A 20387-nucleotide genomic window follows, 5' to 3' on the forward strand; every position below is an offset into this window, starting at 1 on the left:
TCCATAATTATTCTCTAGTAACAAAGTACCTAAAAGGTAATGATAGTATTGTGTATGCATTTATAATCTGGCTAATTTACTTTAACTGTATTCCTCAACATTTTTTTATTTAAAAATCTGGACACTAAGTATTACTTTGAGTTATACTTGATACCTATGCAAATATAGGCTAAACTTTGCTCTCAGAAATGTAGCTTGGAAAAAGTGAAATACTTAAGGACATTACTAAGTCATGATAGGATTCATTTTTAAATAAATACAGTAGATACATAGGGAGAATATTAAATTATAAAGATGCTGCCTTTACTCAAAATATGTTTATGACTGTTCCTTGGAAATACCTCCAGAACAACTGGAAAATCACATAAATCTCTCCTATAAAGGCAATTGGCTTTTGATGTAAACAAATACTTTCACTCTGTTTATTTATCTACCTTATCAACTAGACTTCAAATGACTTTGCTTAGTTCTCCATATCCAAAGCTATCTTCAATTCACATAGATTTATCATTACCAACATTCTTCACAAGAATATGGACAGCATCACATTAATAGTAGCCAAAAAAGTAGACACAATCCTAACGTCTATTAAGTGGAGAATGGATCAACACAATGTGGTACCTCTGTACAATGGAATACTACTCAGCCATGGAAAGGAACCAACTACCTGTGCTTGCTACAACACAGATGAATCTCAAAAACATGCTGTATAACTGAAAAGAAACACAAAGCCACATATGGTATGATTCTATTTTTATGCAATATGAAGAAAAGGGAAATCTATAGTAGCAGAAAACAAATTAGAGGTTGCCTGGGGCAAGTGAGGAGAACAAGAATTAATTCCAAATGGGTATGAGTTTTCTTTTAGAGGTAATGTTTCTAAAATTGGATTGTGGTGATGGTTTTATAACTTAATAAATTTCCTAGTACTAATCACTGAATTGTAATTGGCTGAATTTTGTGGTATGTAAATTGTACGTCAATAAAGCAGTTTTTAAAAGAGAAAGAAATATTAAACAAGATATAACTTCTTTTTTTAAAAAAGTAAGAAGAGTAAGAAGAATTTGGAATAGAATATAAAGTCAGATTATAAAGAGGACCTTACAAGAGGACCTTACAAGAAACCAATAACATTAAGTCTTCCTAATGTGACTGAATGTTTAGAACGATATTAATTTGAATAAAAGTCATTACATTTTGGTCATCCCTCATCTGTGTTGCTAGATAGAAAGCCCTTTCATTTACTTATGGCTACTATTGCCTTGAAACCAGGTCTCAATTCAAGCAAAGAAACTGAACAATTTTCAAAAAAACTAACAATCAGCTTATTTGAAGAGAAAAGTCAAGACATTAATTTTTTACCAGTTGCCTATCCATTTTTGCAATTAGTCTATAGCAGAAATCATTATTATACATACACCTCTCCTTTATGAAAATTTACTTCACAAAACCCATCCCTAACTTCAGAACTAACAGTATTCCCTATTTTGAAAGTCCTAATGGAAATGGAACAAGGGAGAACCTTGTTCTTTTATGTCTGCCCAGAGAGCTGTAGACCAAACCATTGTCATTAGATCAAAAGCTAACAATGTACATGAATCTCCACTACTTGGAGGGATTAAAGATACCCCACAGGTGTGATGGGTTGCATCTGACTCAAGCCCCTCAAACTTCAGCAGGTTTCAGCTCTCTTGAAACTTGAGCCAACTCATATTTTATGAGGCATATGGGAAGGGAAAATGACCTTTTTTGTTACTTTACTTGAGATCTTTACATATGTGCACGATAATATCAAGCCATTAAAGTAGAAGCAAATCAATTTTAAAAGTCACTTATGGAGGGGTCGGGCAACTAATGGATTGTGACTCTTATGACTTGGTTTGAGAACATACTGTGATTTCACTGCTCTGAAAGAGTTTAAATTTATTCAAGATGGGTGGAACTGTGGGTGTCAACATGCTCAGCAACTTATTAACATTTAGAAAGTGCTTGTTCTGGAATTATCATTTGCATTTAATATGTTGGATCTTAAACCCCACAGTATTTTCTTGATATTCCAAGTACCAGGATCTTTTAAAACTATTCCAAGTTGTGTTCTGTATACAATTCTTGTGGCTACTTCTGTTGTAGTTTGAAATATCAACTTTTATTACCCTTTGGGTTTTTTTCCTAGAAAAGCACTTTCAAAGTAAAAACAAAGATTAAACATCTTCAAGTTGTTAATGACATTAAATAGCAAAGTAAAGGATTGGGAGGGGGGAACTCTACTCCAGAGTAAAGGGAAAATGTAGCTACAAAATAACATTTTAAACTGAAGTTACTGTGCATTTGCTGGTAATCAATCTTCTCAATTTTTCACTTCACTTGTTTATTCATAAATGTTGATCACAGGGCACAAAGCAACTCTGAAAATGTATCAAAACTCTTTTCCTTTGCCTGCAATTTGGAGCAAAGTTCCTAGGGACTTTGACAATGAAAAAAGTATATATAATTTTCCAAAAATTTTCATATATTTTTCCCCTTTGGAAAATCACATCTGTGTTTTCTGTGTAACTAAGTATGATTGTTTCTTTATTCGCAGTAACTAAAGATCATTGACCTGAATTGTTTCCAATTGCTTTATAATACCCACACTTTAATCCTTAAGAGCACAAATCATTTGAATTTAGATTTTTTTATTAAAATATGATCTTTAGAGTATTTTATGTTATTTAGAGAAATATTGTATAGTTTGAAAGATGACTCCAATTTTAAATGGGTCAAAAAGTAAACAAATATGCTTAAAATTATGGATTAAAATGCCTAAAGATAGCACTGAGGTTTGAGAATTTTTTCCCCCAAGGCTTTACCAGTTTTTCATTTATATTTATTTTCTGAGTTATCGGTTATGATTTTGTATTGTGTTCTAAAGCAAAAAACGATTAGACTAAATGAAAAGCAACTCCATCCTGGCCCCTCGGATTACTATTCGAGTTTATATAGGATGAGGGGTTAAACGGACATAAAGAATAAACTGTTAACAGGGCCATTAACATTTCTAACTCTAAACATTGCCTATCTAGTGTGTTCCAATTATGAACTTCCATCTGTTAAAAACAAAGCACACTAAGCAAAAACATTACACGTTTACTCTTACTGCCATTAGACTTCAACGATTAACCTGACATTTCTTTAATGTAAAAATTCATTTGTCAAAGATATTTCCACACGCAAAGACCAACCCCTCAGTCTTCTCACGTTATGGTCAGACTTGCATAGCCAAAGGGAAATAAATAAAACACAGCAAAATCTGTTGAAATACAATTTAATTTCTAGAAAAATGGGACAGAATTCTTACACAGAAGATATTTTTCTGTACACATTGGAAATGTATATGAACTAGTCTTAAAAATTATAAGCAAACAAGTATACCACTAGCGTTTCAGACCAAAGACTTGTATAACTTACACAAATGCCATTCTTGGGGCCTATCGAATATTTAAGGGGAAAAGGCAGTATACAACTAAATCGATATTTTTGGAAGAGGCAAAGGAAAAATAAAGGGAGAGAAATTGATTGGAAAGAAAGAAAAGGAAGAAGAAAGGGAAGAAAGAGGAGAGGGAAGGAGGTGGGGTAGAAGGAAGGAAGGGAAGGATGCCCCATTTACCACATTTTATTAATCACTATTAGAGAACTAAAAATATACCTTACCTGCTTTTTGAAATTATTCAAATAGGAATAAATTTTCTCACCCTGGTGCTTTTTAAAACTTGTATCAACTCTGAAAAGCATCGTACAATTAATATAAGTCAAAAGAACTGAAAATTAATTGAAATGCTACTTATCATGTAATTAAAGGAGAACAGTAACGGGAAGCCTATGCACATGGAACTGCTCCTGAATTTTCTGAGCTAGACAATTTTTGTTTTCCACTTAGAGCAAATGTTAAAATTTTTTTTCTGTCAAAATCCTAAATAGCTTTTTGACAGGTTTGTTATGGTTAATTAATTACTTTCATTTGCACTAAGTTGTATACTTGAAGATGAATAGTGCATGATAACAAGGCCAGCCTCTGTGAGGGAGACCTTTGGCGGTCTATGCAGTCTGCTGCCTCATTACAGAACTAGCTATCTGCAGGAAGCCTGACTTTGAAAGGTACAGCACGTCCCATAACACCCTCCCCTAACTGAGATGATTGTAGCTTCTTCCGAAAAGTGATGATTAGAAGAGAGAAAAGCAAAACGGAATGCTGTATGAATATTTCATGTAAATGAAAGCAGGCACTTAGCGACGCTCATTGTGATTGATGCTAGAGTGCCTCTAAACGCCTTGACATTGAAGGGCTCCAACTCCCCTTCCCTCCATGACTGCTTCAAGAGCTGCAGTTAATAGTGGAATGCAACCATATTTAGCTGAAGGGCTCTTTATTACTGGCTGATACGAAATAAGACCACAGGCCTCAGGTTAGCACAAGTGAATTCTAGATAAAAGAGGCTTCAGCGGCAATCCTCAACGAGTGAGATAGGATAGTTACTTTTCTTTTGTTACTATTATTGCTATGTTTCCCCTCACTGGAGCATAATTGTTTATTTCACTTTTAACCCCCTTCAAGGATTCAAATTGCTATGGAGAAAGAGGCCCAATAAACAAGACTGGGATGGAAGAAAGATGCATATGATCTCCAAGTCGTTTTATGTAAAGAAGAACACTAGTAGTGAATAGGAAGAGAGCCCCCATTATGGGAGATTTTAGAAACATAATTTTCTTCGAGGTAAGCAAGGTTTTTTTTAAAATTCGTGCCATCAACCAACAGTCATTCACCTTCCTCCAACGTGCACAAGTTTCATCTTCCTAACAAGCAAGGAGATCACTTGAGAAATTCAAACAGAACAGTTTCGAAATGCAAATTCTGGTCAGGTGACCTTGAGCTTTATAAACAGGAGTGAGAAGAGGGCAGTGGTGGGTTCCCTGATATCACTGCGACCCCCTGCTCCAATTTTAGACATAGGTCACTCCCGGAAAGTGCTGAGGAAAGTGCAAGTCAGGACTTCAGCCTCCGTTAGCTCTTCACAAATCATCTGTCACTGAAGGGTAAATGAAGTCCCATGACCTGTCACCACCAGAGAGCTTGCTGTCCGTGACTCAACCAGAACAAAGAGCCCAGACAGATTCATAGGCCTCATCCCCATAGACCTGGAGCTCCCAGGTTCAGATGCCACTGCTCTTCTGGAAGAATCAACTAATCGAAGAAGAAGGAAGGATGCTGAGGAAAGCTTCTCAGAAATCTCTATTAGAAACTTCCAGATGGCTGGGTGTTATGGTGCATGCCTGTGATCCCAGAGACTCCAGAGGCTGTGGCAGGAGGATCACAGTTCAAGGCCAGGCTCAGCAACTTAGCAAGGCCCTAAGCGACTTAGTGAGACCCTGTCTCAAAATTAAAAATTAAAAGATTTGGGGATGTAGCTCAGTGACAAAGTGTCCCTAGGTTCAGTACCCTGTAACCTACCCCCTCCCCCAAAAAAAGAAAAAAAAAAAAAGAAAGAAACTTCCAGTTCTATGTAACTATTTGATTCTGCCAAATGATGGGCCACCACACAGAACCCCAAAACAGGTTTATATTATACTAATGTCCCTTCTCTTCTGACTCCCACTCAGGGACTCTCAGGAATCCTGTAGGGGGACAGTAAATATTTCAAGCAGGAACAAAATAAACCTCTGAGGTGTACAGAAACATGTGCATATGTTAAAAATGAAGAAACTGATATGCTCTTGAGTCAGCTCAGATTCACATTACTAAATCACAGACTGGAAAAGCCTCTTCAAAACCACTCAGGCCAGTCTCTAATCAAATGGGGCAAGAGAGAAACTTGCCACAGATCATAAACTTAAGGGGTACTGAAACCAGCACTATATTTTAGATCTCAAGATTCTCAATCTTTTTTATTTATGCCAACAAAATTACTTTATCATTAGTGTACTATTTTTAAATTTACACACTTTCTTTCAGATCTCCAATTTTTAATTGATACTATTTTATCTTTTGTCTTGCAGTATCCAATACCCAGACCCTTCTTAGCACTCTTTAAAAACATGAATGCATAGGGAGCTATTTAATTAAAGAAAAAAATCAAATGCATCGTATAATTCATGCAAGCTTGCAATGCACTTTTGCATGAATTATCAATTCAGTCTATCCAGAAGTCTTGGGAAGCAGATATTTCCTCTGCTTTAGAAAGAAAAAACACAGTCTCCCTTTAAGTGTAAATTAAACTGAGGCTGAGTACCTTGCCTTTACTGACAGATACTGTTGAGTGACAGAGAAGATTCTCCTACCTACATCATTGGCCATTGCTCATTTGTCCCCCATTCTATTATTTAATAAATAATTATTACAAACCTGCTATGTACCAAGTTTCTGATCCAAATCTGAGGTCATATATTACCACTTAAGACTGGATCACATTTTTTCTTCATTGGAGAATCATCTTTCTATATATGTCCAATCAAGTTATGTCTAATAGCCAGTTAGAGATAGTGTTTAAGAGCTGACATCATGCTTGCCTAATTTTTATCTTTGGTGTTACCTCTGTTTTTCACAACTGTCGCATATGGTACACATACGGCTTCCAAGAAAGGTCTTTATGTAAAACTCTAGATACGAGATGCTTTGACTTTTCAAATGGCTTTAGTACTATAAGACAGAACAAAGAAATCCTGCAGTATTGTGGGCTTTTGTGACTTACAAAGCCTGGCAGTAACGTGCAGCACTCAGGGCCACAGGAAGAAGCATGAAGAAACCACATGCAGAGCTTGGAAAATGACAAGTTGTGGATCTCAGAGGCCATTGTTGTTATTATTGAAATTAAACAGAGATTTAATCTAACATCTCATGGGCAGTCACGCAACTGACTTTAATAACTGTAAACTGAGGCTTGCATCCTACTGCATCCAACCTAATGCTTTAATTAAGTTTCCGTGCAACCAATGACGACAGCCATGGTGCACAGGGAGGCTATGAGCTACAGGCCGCCCTCTGCCTGCTGGAGCGCAGTCCCTGGGAGCCAGGCAGGAGCAGCAGCCGTTGATGCCACTGTTAGATATTTATGAAAGAGATGCTCTGAATTTTATTGTAGTGGTATAGATCAATTTTCAGGACAGAGTCCTTAACAGTGTATTCGGAGGCTAGGTACAAAACCAATTTTATCTGCTTCAGTGATGTGTGAACTGTATGAGGAAAGACATCTCCCAACTCTCTGATAGCTTATCTTCCCTGGTGACCATTTATGCATGCTCTTGTAAATATACATATTTTACAAGGGAAGGGAGGGGGAGACAATGCTCTTTAAACTCTCCTTTGAGATGACCTTGAAGTAGGAACATTTGAATCTTCCAGGAAATTAGCAGCCAAGTGTATTTCGATAATGATGGGTGGGTGGGAAGTGCCACTCAGAGAACGGGCAATATCCTGGGTAGCGGGCTCTTGACCAAAACATCATATTGAGGCCATTTCTTCAAGAGGCAGTGAAAAGAAGAGCTGCCTATGTCTGGAAGCCAAATACTTTGCCCTCATACCAGAGGGCTTAGCTGGTGCAGAGGTTATTACAGAGAAACAAACAACAAAAGAGATGTTGATTTGGTGTTTTCTCAGGTGTATAAATCTAATGAACACCAAGAGAGAAACAAAAAAGTCCTTCTAAGCAAACATACAGGTACTCAGTTGCTCTCACACACAGGCGGGAGGGCAGGACATCAGCAAAAATGATTAGCCTTTGCTTCATGTTATTTATACCAAGTCTACAGAGTCCATATGTAAGCCAGACTGATAGAAATATGTTTTACTTCTTTGCTGCTTCCAGGCTGTCTGGATATAGGATGCCACTTTAAATCTTACACACTTTCTTTTTTCAGCTACTTCCCCTTCCTCCCAGTTTTGGATGAGACATCTGAAGAGTGATTCCTCTCATATACGCAACAGTTGAGCTGAAATATCTAGTGGGCACATCCCATATGCATTTCCACATATCTTCAAACACAAACCTCTCTCCTGCCTAGACCAGAGGTGGGGAAAATTTTCTGTAAAGGGACCCATAATAAATACTTGAAGCCTCAAGGGCCCTATGGCCTCTTTTGCAATTACTCAACTTTGCTATTATAGCATGGAAGTGGTCATAGTGTATACACAAACAAATGAATATATTTGTGTTTCAATATAACTAAATGAAAACTGAAATTTGAATTTCATATAATTTCTATATTTCACAAAATATTATGACCTGGGATTTTTTAAACAACTTAAAAATGGTTGAATACCATTCTGAGCTTGTAGATCATACAAAAAGAGGTAGTAGATAGTCTGGCCCATGAACAATTTGCGACTGGTAGCCTAGAGAAAGATGCACTGTCAGAACTATATATGCTACTACACTAAGCCTGATAAGGATGTTTTATACAGGCATTTTTCTAAAGCATTTGCATTATTTTATAATTACAAACTAGTTTAACTTTTAAGCAAACAATGGGCAAAGTGTCCAGCCTGGCTTGATAAATCACTACTATGCGAAACAATCTAGACAAAAAGATAATCAAGTAAGTTGGCCAAGAAGAGAATAAGGACTTCTAATATATCAAATATGAAGTATGTTAGTCCATTCAAATATATCCTTCCACATAGTTCAGGATATGTGATGTATTTATAACCATTGGGTAGTGTAACTTAATCTTTGTATACCTTAACAATAATACACATTTTCTATTTACCTCCAGATATTATGTGAAAGAACTTATAAAGAAATAAGTTGAAAGAACTTATAAGAAATAACTGTGATCTTAGTACTTCTCTTGTCTTCAGATGTTGGAGTACATTATAATCAGTATAATTGTAATGGGAAGTTGAGGGGAGACAGACTAGAAGAGCTGGTGGTTGTTAAATCTCACGTCAGAAGCCACATGGTACAGTGGATTTGGATGTCCAAGAGACCTGAGTTTGCATGCTGGCCACTTGGGGCCCAAAGTACTAAACAGGAATCCTATACTACTTAATTTATATTATTTTTCTGAGCTTAAAAAAGACAATACAACTAAAGCCTAGCTCTTGGGAGTGTTCAGTCAGTCTTACCCCCTTCTTCACCTTCCAAAGACTTCCAAAGAAAATAAACAGAAGGACATTCTAAATTTCTTTTCTTTCTTTCTTTCTTTTTTATTTTTTTAGGTCTATCTTATCCACAATGATGTACAAGTTTTTGAGGAGACATTTCTTCTCATTTATTCTTGTATATCCCATAAAAGGAAAACTGGGGCTAATATGATTTTACTACTTGTTTCAACCCAGTTCATTTCATTCCATTTCCAGGATTAAAGAAGAAAAAAAAAAGAATTTCCAAATGCAACACATTCTGTATTTCATGAGTTCAGCTTGGAGGTGACAGTTCCAGAATAAATCATATGTTCACAAGAAGATGTCATTGTGGATTCCATGTAATGGCATTTTCAGCCATTGTAACGAAGAGCTGGTAAATTGTGATTCCTTAACTGACCAATTCAAGTAATGAGAATGACCTTCATTCTTGCCAGGAATCTAAGACAGTCCATATCATGGCAGGATTTTTCAGAGGAACAGTGGTTGGCTCTTTCCATTCTGCTATGGTCTGAATGTTTGTGTTCCCCTAAAATCCATATGTTGAAATCCTAATTGCTAATGTGAGGATAATAAGAGGTGAAGCCTTCAAGAGATGATTAGGCCATGAGAGTGCAGCCCTCATGAATGGGATTTGTGCCCTTAAAATAAGTCCCAGAAGAGATAGATCCCTTACTCCTTCCACCATGTGAGAACACAACTGAAATGTGCCATCTGTCTACCAGGAAGGAGCCCCTCACCAGACACTGAATATGCAGATGCCTGGACTGTGAACTTCCCAGAATTGTAGGAAATGAGTTTCTGTTGCTTGTAAGTCAACTAGTCCACAATAATTTGTTATCTCAGCCTTAATGGACTAAGGCCCATTGCTGCCTTAATCTACCTTTGTTTTTTGGCATAGATCCTGTGCTCTATCTAGGAACATGAAAATTGGCAAGTCACAACCCCTGCTCCCACTGCCTGCCAGCCCATTGGTGGAAGACACACCTATAGGGACAACAGCACACTGAATAATGCCGTGTGAGAACTCATAAGGAACATGCAACACTGTCTGCCTATAGGAGTAGGGATTGCCGCGGCTGCGGCAGAATAATCAGGGGGGGTGACAAACAACTTGTGTAGATTGATACAGCAGGAGTAGGAGCCGTTTATTGTAGGACAGGAGCAGTATTTATACATTCCACACAGCTTATCTAATTAACATAAACTAGATACATCAGTCAACCAATAAGAAATCTCCACACTTAATGGCTCGCTGGTGTTACTTCACAAACCACTCCCTCTGGCATTTTGCCAGGCGCCATCCAGACTTGTTTACAGACTCTAACATTTCTCTGGCAAAATGCCAGGAGCCATCCTGACTTGTTTACAGACTCTAACAGGGATGACTTCAACAAGGAGGTACTTTGATCTTAACCTTGAAAGATAAGCAGGAGTCTATCAAGGATGGAGAGCAGACCCTACAGAACAGAGGGGCAGGAGATATGACGCTGTGGTAAAGCATTTGTTTAACATGCACAGTCCTAGTACTGAAAAAAGAAAAAAAAAAGTCTGAAAGAAAGAAAAACATTTTCCAGAACAGGGAAGGCCAAGACCAATCAAAGACTTCCTCCACAAGGAAGTAAGTAACAAGTAAGTAACAAGCCCCCAGACACCTGCTAGGCTGAGGGCACACACTGTCCTATGTGCCACCACTGTACTTTGTTAGTTCCTCCAAAATAACATTGCTTCTTCTTTCCCCATTAAACCATATGGTAGACTCAAAAGGTAATATGTATTTAACTAATGGAAGGGATAATCGAGATACCTAGAGGATAAAAAAAAAGAGGAAAAAAAAGGATGATATATTTCCAAAAAACATGTTTATAGAAAGAGACAGGTTATTTATAACCTATGGCATTCACTTATGAATACTTGCAAGCCCTGTCATAAGAATTAGGAAAAAAGTACAGGAGGAACAATAAATGATGAATCAACATTTATCATGTGAATGAATGAAGCTATGAAAAAATTAGGCAAAAACAAATCAAGCTTTTCAAATATCAAACCACATCAAAACAAATAAAGCTACAAGAATTGATGCTTTGGTGGGAAATCAGAAATTCTGTTCTCTCTGCTGCTCAGCTGGGAGCACAGGGAGGGAACCCCAAGCATTACCTGTTCCACCAGCAGGAATCAGTCCTGTGGACCCAAGGCAGATGTGAATCATGTTTGGGATAAGTGTGTCAAGCTCCTGTTCTCTCTTTTCCCAAGCATATTCTGCCAGCCCTCATGCTTAGCTTCCTATAATCTGAAGCCCATGGACAGAATTAGAGTGATAGACCACAGCTGGCATAACTAAATCCTGGCCATCCTCCCTAGACCTTTCTACGGGCCAGACTTTGTCTCTAGAAACCCAAGCTATACACGAACTGTGGTCCTGTACCTCCCTGTTCAGACCACCCAGAGTAGCAGTGAGGACAACCTCCAGCTCCCTACCTTCTTTTTCAGGAGACCTCCTATTTTACTTCATCACTTACTTTATCTCAACCCCATCCACATCAGCCAGCCAGGACTGACTAACATTTTCTATACCCCTGAAGACACTGACATTTGGGTCGCCAGCACTTCACTGTGCTTTGAACAACTCCTACACAGGTTACGGACCCAAGACTGTACTCAATATCCTCTATCCCCCAACCCTGAGCTCCCTCGTGCCCAATGGCCTAGCCTGAGCAGGGTTCTCAGTGAAACTAGCCCATAAGAGAACACTTATACAAGTGTTGCTCTCCACTGAAGTTCTGCTAAAAACATTCAGTATCTGAAGATGCTGATGATGATGGGGATTAAAATTTCTGCTAATGCAAGTGTGTCATAAGCCTCCATAACTTAGCACATGGTGAGTGTTGCCTCATTGTGGGATGGAAATTCAGGTTTCAGTTTTATTTAAATTACTAACTTCACAGTACAAGTCTCTGCTCAACACTTGCACCCTACACAGCTTAGTGATACATAGATTGTGAGTGAAGGCAAAAGCAAAGCTGCTTCTATTTCCATCCATGGTTTAAAGTCTATTCTCTTCTAACCTAATATTTCATGCTCATTCTCCCATCCTTTAGCAAAACCTGTAAAGCAATCGAGTGGACAGTGAGTCCATGAAAGAAAATACCTAAAATAACCTAAAAAGAATACACCCTCCTATGTAAAAGAAAATAGGCTTGAATACAAAGACATTTTCAGTATTCCAGAGTGAAAGCTTTCAGCCCCACGGATCATTTTTTTTTTTTTTCGATAGCATAATTCACATTTAGCAACTTAAATGTTGCTATCATTATGAACAGTCATTAACCCCCAAATCCAGGCAATCTTTTAGGAACATTTAACAACAATTCTCATTTTAGAAATCAAAATAAGTCTAATTAAAATTACAAGAGGCTTACTAACCTTAAGAGCTGAGTTTTTAAAGAAAACCTTTAATGTGCTTATATTGTCATTTACTTTTATTCCCAATTCTCTGTCTTCAGTAGTTAGACAATTAACCAGTATTCAAGTTTGTGAAATACTGAAAAGCATGAAATTTACATAAATAAAATAAATTAACACAGTTAAACAATACAATATTGCCTCCTGACATCTCCATTTGCAGATGTCATCAACAAATAATCAAGATACCAAGTCAGGGTAGGCATTGTTCCTTAATAATTGCTTAGATTATCATAGATTCACTAATCATTACAATATTATACAGAAATTTGTTTTTAATCCAGTGAACATATTGCTAATGACTGAAACATCTAACAGCATCATCTTTTCTAACAGCAGCAAAATGCCAGGGAATTGATTTTAATTAGGTTTTAGAAAAAGAATTATGTGGAATTCAAATATGTCATTCAATTTATATGTCAAGGAGACTCTCAAGAAGGATCATGTGGCTAGGTGGACTCTGGCATACAGAGAGGTCTGTGTTTGGAATCCTGCAATTCATGTTGAAAGCTCTCACACACCTACTGCAGCTAAGTATCTCACGCCTCTGCATTTTCCAACAGGTCTTCTCACTCTTATTCCATAGTAATAATAACCACTAAGACACATCATTGGGATGTCTTGGTATCAAGAAAAATTATCACTTTCCCAAATCTTTCTTTATATAGCCACAGGGGGTTCAGGCTTTAATTTAGTACAGCAGTGCAGAATTTTGAATTGTGAACTTACTTAATGAGGGTTAGAATAAACAAAGCCTTCGAAGCAAGCAAAGAATAGAAGGAAAGCTAGGGCAGTGCTGTCATTAAAAATGGACCATATTTGAGATGGTGAAATGGGAGGGTTTGAGAGTTAGTTATGTCTTTATCCTTTTAAATTTGAGCAATCTTTGTGCTTAGTTACTGTAGATGACATTTCAGGAGATGCCAGTGGTAGTCTTTCTAGTGCATTTTGACCATGTTTGTTACACTGGGACCTTTGAGGCTAATACCTACTGAGTAAGATCCAAATTGCTTTTCAAAGAAAAATTTCTTGAATGCTGATTCCATCAAAGAATGAGTACAAGATGTTGGAACTGATTTTTAATATACTTTTGAAAAATAATTCCACTTTCATAAATGACACATTCTATTTAAAAATGGAACAAACAAACAAATCCTTTAAAGAAATTCTACTGCAAGGAGAGGTTCAAATTCCTTATTTCTCTCAAGCCTGTTGGAAACTACTGATATCTTGAGTTGAAACCCTTAGGAATCCCCTATACCTTGTGAATGACTATCTTTTCACCTACTGTATGTACATTATAAGATTTTGAAAGTTAACATCCAAAGCTGAATCTCCATAAAGATTAAATCTCTCATTAATTTTTTTTATGTAATTTCATTCATGCATGCACCACCTCATTCATTTAAGATTTATTGAACACACACTATCCTGTCTACTCTGGTCCCTAGTAATAGAAAAGTTTTTTCCTGACTTTCCACAAGGCCAAAATATCCATGCAGGAGTCCTGCAACAGGGTAAACACAAACACAGCAAAAATCCAAAGCCCTCGAAAATGAATGCCATGTGATGGTAGAAGAATAAGGAGGGTAGGTGCCAACGGCTCTATTCTGAAATGTAGCTCACACAGATTAACAAAGTCTAAATAGATCAAGCTGTGGTTCCAAATGCACTTTAAGCCAACTCACATAATACACCAAGTGTTTGAAATTCTAATATGATGTTGTACTTGACAGAGGAACTTCCAAGATACAAGTGACATAAAAAAAGGATTATGGGGGCGGGGTGATGAGGAGCTTGAGCTCATGAAAAGCTCACAGGGAAAGTTCCTGAGCCAGTTCTTGAAAAAACGAATAAGAGTCTGCAAGCAAGACAAAAAAGAAACTCTATCCAGGTCAGGAGAGCTGGGGAAAGCAAAGGCTCAGAGGCTGTAGGTATTTCTGTACAGGTGCTCATGAAGGGGTTAGTGTTGGAGGGCGAGCAGAACCATGCCAAGCAGACCTCATCTTCTCTGCTAAACAACATGAATTTTATTCTTTAAACCAGTGATTCTAAAACATTTTGGTCTCAGAAACCCTTTCTGCTCTTAAAAATACTGATGACTGTAAAGAGCCTCTGACAATGTTACAATTTATCCATCTATCCATGTTTACTACATTAAAAATTATAACTGAGAAATGTTTCAAATATGTAATTATTAATCCATATAAGATAATAATAAAGGTATTCCATGACAACATAAATGTTTTATCAGAAAAATAACTATTTTCTTAAAAAGGTAAGAAGGGCTGTGAATGTCGCCCAGGGCTAGAAAGCCCCTGGGTTCAATCCCTAGTGCTACCAACAATAAGAACAACAAAAAGAGCAGCTAGTACAAGCTATTCCATAAAGGCCCAAGATATTGCAATATTGTAATAGGCAGAGAAGCATTTGAAAGCAGCTGTTATAAATATGTTCATGTGGGCAAAAACAATATTTTTATAAGGAATGAAAAGATGTGCACCTTCAGCAAATAAGTAGAAACTATTTTAGAACAGAATGGAGTGAGGATGAAATTTAAATGTTACTTTGAAGCTCATTCATAGTTAAGAATACAGGGGCACAAACATTATCCATTCTGATGGAAAGAGAATGGGGGTGGGGGGTGAAAAAACTTAGTAGGAAAATCAACACAGATTTAATCTTGTGGGATGATGAAATACAATGAGGAGAGGGAGATGCAAAAAATTAAACGGGCTGCAAAAGGACATCAACAATATCTGAAAACATAAAAATTCGTAGAAAACCTAAATTTCTCTATGCAAGCTGTTTAACAAATGCCCTAAAGAAAATAAAAGTGATACTTTAGAAAGGTCTTATTTGAATTTAGAAGCTATTAGGGTTTTAGATTATTTGCTATGTTTTATAATTTTTCCTGTTTATAATAACAGAAAATAAGATCTCCTTAAGAATTTTACTTAGAGAAAGTGTGGCATGATAGAGATTACTTACAACTATTAAGGGCCATTGATTTTCCAACAGTGTCATAAAAATTTAATTCTGAACTTTTGAAATCACATAAATTTGTTTTTTCCAAATCTTACAGTAAAAAAGATGCTTCAGAAATTGTAACAGAAATATTCTGCTCTTTTTTTTATCCTCCATGCACAGGATTACATCTTTGAAAAATAATGTAGCAATAGACTATGTGGAGTTTATCTTAAAAATTAGATTTAAAAATTACCTGAGAGTAATCACTAAATTCCAATAATACATTATTAAAAGTGGATTTGAATATTTAAATTAAGTATTCAAAAATACTTAAAAATATTCCAAGGGAACCCTATTCAATATAGAAAAGTAGTAATAGTATGCGGCCTTCCTACATGCTCCCTATGTCTTGAGAAGAACAAAGAAACACTTTTGGTCCTTTTGGCCAGCTTTAATTATAGCCAAGAGTTCCATATTAGGGTATCCAAGTCCTAAAATCAGCCCACTGGGAGTCAGAGAAATGGAGCGAATAACCATAAAGTGACTTAGGTGGTTTCTGTTTTATTTTTTGTTTGTTTGTTTGTTTTATACATTAGAAGACCAAATGGAACAAATTTCATTCCATACATGCATTTTATAGCCCACTAGACAAGATATATTGTATTGTTCTGCTAATAAAGTCATATTCTCTTCGATACATGAAAAAAAGAACTATTTCCCTAAAATTAGTGAGAAAAAATTTATTTTCTAATAAAAATATTAATGATATTTTGCAAATATTATTAATGTCTAGTTTAGGTGGACCTTTTTTTTTTGGTATTAGGAATTAAACCCAGGGGTGCTTAACCACTGACCCACATCCCCAGCCCTTTTTATTTATTTATTTTTTTTATTTTGAGACAGGATCTCACTTAGGATCTTGCTAAGTTGCTTACCGCCTTGCTAAGTTGCTGAAGCTGGCTTTGAACTTGCAATTCTCCTGCCTCAGCCTCCTAAGTCTCTGGGATTATAGGTGTGTGCCACTGCCCCTGCTGAAAAAAAAAAAATCTTGTTTTTTTCCCCCAGTGCTGGGGATTGAACTGCTAGGCAAGTGCTTTACCACTGAGCTACATCCCCAGCTCATAGCTTAGAAAAAAAAAAAATAGCTGAATTCTTCTATTTCTGTATTCCACCTGTTGAAATATGAAGGAAACACTGAAAAATTACATTTCATACATTTATAAGAGAATAAGAGGGAAAAACATAAACAATGTTTGACCCTGAGAACTGAAAGTCTCAAGGATCTCCAGAGATATCCAGGCCACCCTTTGAGAACACAAGCCTTAACAAGGAAATTAACTGACCACATGTACATTTTGGAAAATGCCATTTCAACTGGTATGGCTACAAAGAAAAGAAAAGTATTCTAAAGACTATATCCAACTTTCACACATAATGTGGGAAATTTTCATGTGCCATAAATACTGGCTTTTCACTATGGAAATTTGACTCTTCAAATGAATTCAATATTTTCTTTTTCTTACAATGGAAATTAGTTTTTAAAAAGTAATTATGGATACCTTTATACCAATCACCTAAAAATTTAAACAAAATGCACAAGCAGGTAGAAAATTTTAATATATGACTTATGAAAAAGAAACCCTGGGCTAGTCTGATAAGCTGACTGATGTTCATTTTCTAAGCACACATGTGGAGTCATTTATTCACAGCTGGGTCCATTCCACCAATCAAGTGTTCACTCTAGTTGACCTGGGCCTGTTTTCTGTCTCGTGTTGACAAAATTAAAATAGCATTCCATTCTATATGCATAAAATGATTAAATCAAAATCATTTTCCTACAAATAAAACTCCAAGCCCAAATAACTTCATCATTGAGATACATCAAACATTCAAGGAAAATATAATGGTAAACATACACAAATTATTCCAGAGAATACAAAAAGAAGAACCACTCTCTAACTCATTTTAAGAGGCTATATTTTGCTACCAAAATTTGACAAAGAATCTACAAGAAAGGAAAAGGGAAAACCTCCTAAGTTATGAACCCAGATTAAAAATTCCAAAATAAAATATAAGCTCACTGATCATAGCAATATACAAAGAGGGTACTACAAAAAGACAAAAATATGTTCATTCAAGGAATGTAAGGTCTCTTTCATAGTGGGAAATTAATTAATGTGATTTACTATATTAATAGATTAAAGAAGAAAATTATGTGCTATATCAATAGGTACAGAAAAAGCATTTGATAAAACTGAACATCTTTTCTTTGTGACATTAGTTGACTGTTGGTCAGCCCTTTAAGAAAAAAATATATATTTTATTAGCATATAATTGTATAAACCTAAAAACTTTGCATACTAACATTAATTAGAGAACTTAACAATTGTCAGACTCTAAAGTCAATATATTTTAAAAATCAATCAGAAATAATATAAAATAAAATTTAAAATACCACCAAAAATAATATCAAAAATATGAGATGCCTAAGAATAAATATTATAAAAGATGCCATAGATATCTTGTTCTTCTTAGGAAGAAATTCTTTTTCCTCTTATGAAAGGGAAATATAATAAAGTACATTGAGATAATTTTTAAAACACATAAGTGAATGAAGCAATATTCAATGTTTATGTGTTATAAGACTAAAGACACGATGATGTAAATTTATCAATTGTTTTAAGTTAATAAATTCAAAGCAATCTCAATCAAAATCCCAACAGACTTCTTGTCAAATTTAAAAGGTTGAGTCTAATAATTTATATGGAAACTTACAAATAAAATAATAGTTGAAGTACCTTGGAAGATGGCCAATGTAGGAAGATGTACTCTATGAGATATCAAAAGTCATTAAAAGATATAGTAATTACGGTATTGTTTGCTCTAGGATCAACAAATTGCCCAAAGGAGAGCCAAGAAACGGTTCTATATGTGTATGTACACAAGTTATAACAAATGTTACTTCAGAGCACTGGGGAATAACTTTTTTAAAAATGTGCTGGTAACACAGGATATCCATATACAGGTTCACACCTCATGGAGAGCAAAAAACTCAATCCTAAGTGTGAAAAATAAAACTCTAAAGGATTTAAAAAGTGAAAAATCTTTATAATATGAAAGTCTTCATATCCAAAGACTTTAGAAATATTTTTTCAAATAAGACACCAAAAAGTAATAATCTGAATGGAAAAGATGGATATATTTGATTACATTAAAATTCTGATATGTCCTTCACAAAAAGACACATTAAAAGTTAAAGACAGCCAAGGGTTTAGGAAGCATTATTTGCAAGACATCTCCCTCAAAGTTTGGTATCCATAATATTTGCAATGATTTCTACAAATAAATGGCAGACGATTCAACAATAAAAAGTATACAAAAAATAATTCAATGGTTTTCATGAAAGGAGAAATCCCAAAGTCCAATAAGTGTATGTGTACCTCATGTGCACCATGTCATATCTTGGCCTTACCTGTCCTTACAGCATCTGGTCACTTGGTCCAGCCCCAGCCATTGTCAAAGTTACTAATTCTAAGGGTATTCAAGCCAATTTCATGGAAACACAATTCAACAGCACCTAACCTCAAACATATGCCAAATACCTCTCACCTTCTTTCCCAGGAACCTCTCATTTGATAATTAGGAAACTTAGCACGACCTCATGTGCAGCCCAGAAGTATATGGGGACCAATGTCCTATGGAAAGAATCCTTGACAGGGGGAGATAGGAGTCAATGAACAAATCCTTCTTTTTCCCCAAGTTGCTTCCCTTTAAACTCTATGTTTCACCAGAAATAATCCTTTATACGATTTCTCAGATCAAGAAGTCACTTGCACTTGATTAACAGAAGTGGCTAGTTAACATCCTTGAGTTAGCCATTTCTCCTTTTCTGTCTTCCTCTCCTGTGCTACTGTCTCAGCTTACACCTCTAGCAAGGCAATAGTACAGAGCCTTTACCTCAAGTTCTGTTTTCTGAGGCACATGTACTTGGACCATCTGAAAAGGTGTTCGACTTCATTCGGAATCAGGCTATCACAGTGAGATTCTAGTACATAACTACCTGACAGTACAGAGTGTGAGTAAGGATATGGAAAAATAGACTCATAGTAGGAGGGAAAATTGTTCTAACTACTTTGGGATACAATTTGGCCTTGTCTACTAAAGTGAACATAAAAGTATCTTTAAAAGTAAGGAGTTTAATTTATTGCACACGCTATATCCAAGAGAAATAGCCGATTTCTCATGAAGGTAACTAAATTAAACTTCAGGGCCTTTCACTAGTATGGATTCCCCCTAAAGTACTGTACCAAATTTTGCATTCACTGTGGTGTGTATGTGTGCATGCACCGGTGCTTTAAGAGAGCTCCCTAAATTGTACAAATGTCAGGCTCTAAAAACTCTGTATCCTCCATTGCCTGGATAAAATTGTTCAGGATACATTTGTAAGAAATAACATTGTTCCTATTAGCTAGGAAATTGGAAACAACCCAAATGATCTTCCATTGCTGAATGGCTTGGAAGACGAATTTGTTACAGGAATTGATTTTATATGATCATGGTACAAGCTTGGAAAATAAAGATCTAGACGGAGGAGTTAGAGGATCAGAGAAGGAGTCACTAACCAGACAATCTTAAAAGCCAAACAAATGTGGAAGGAGGAAGAAGAAGCTGCCTCTGTGTAGTTAGCACCTCTTTGGGTCCACAGCCAGGGCCCATGCTAGTCAGCTGGACCAACAGTCAACAAGAAGAGGTGGAAAAAGAAATGGTGTGGATGAGCTAGAATCTACTGACCATGTCTGTCAGTGTGTGTCTGTCACCATGTCTTCTTCACCAGGACAACTTA

This window comes from Marmota flaviventris, chromosome 2, assembly GCF_047511675.1.
Source record: "Marmota flaviventris isolate mMarFla1 chromosome 2, mMarFla1.hap1, whole genome shotgun sequence".
Lineage (NCBI taxonomy): Eukaryota > Metazoa > Chordata > Mammalia > Rodentia > Sciuridae > Marmota > Marmota flaviventris.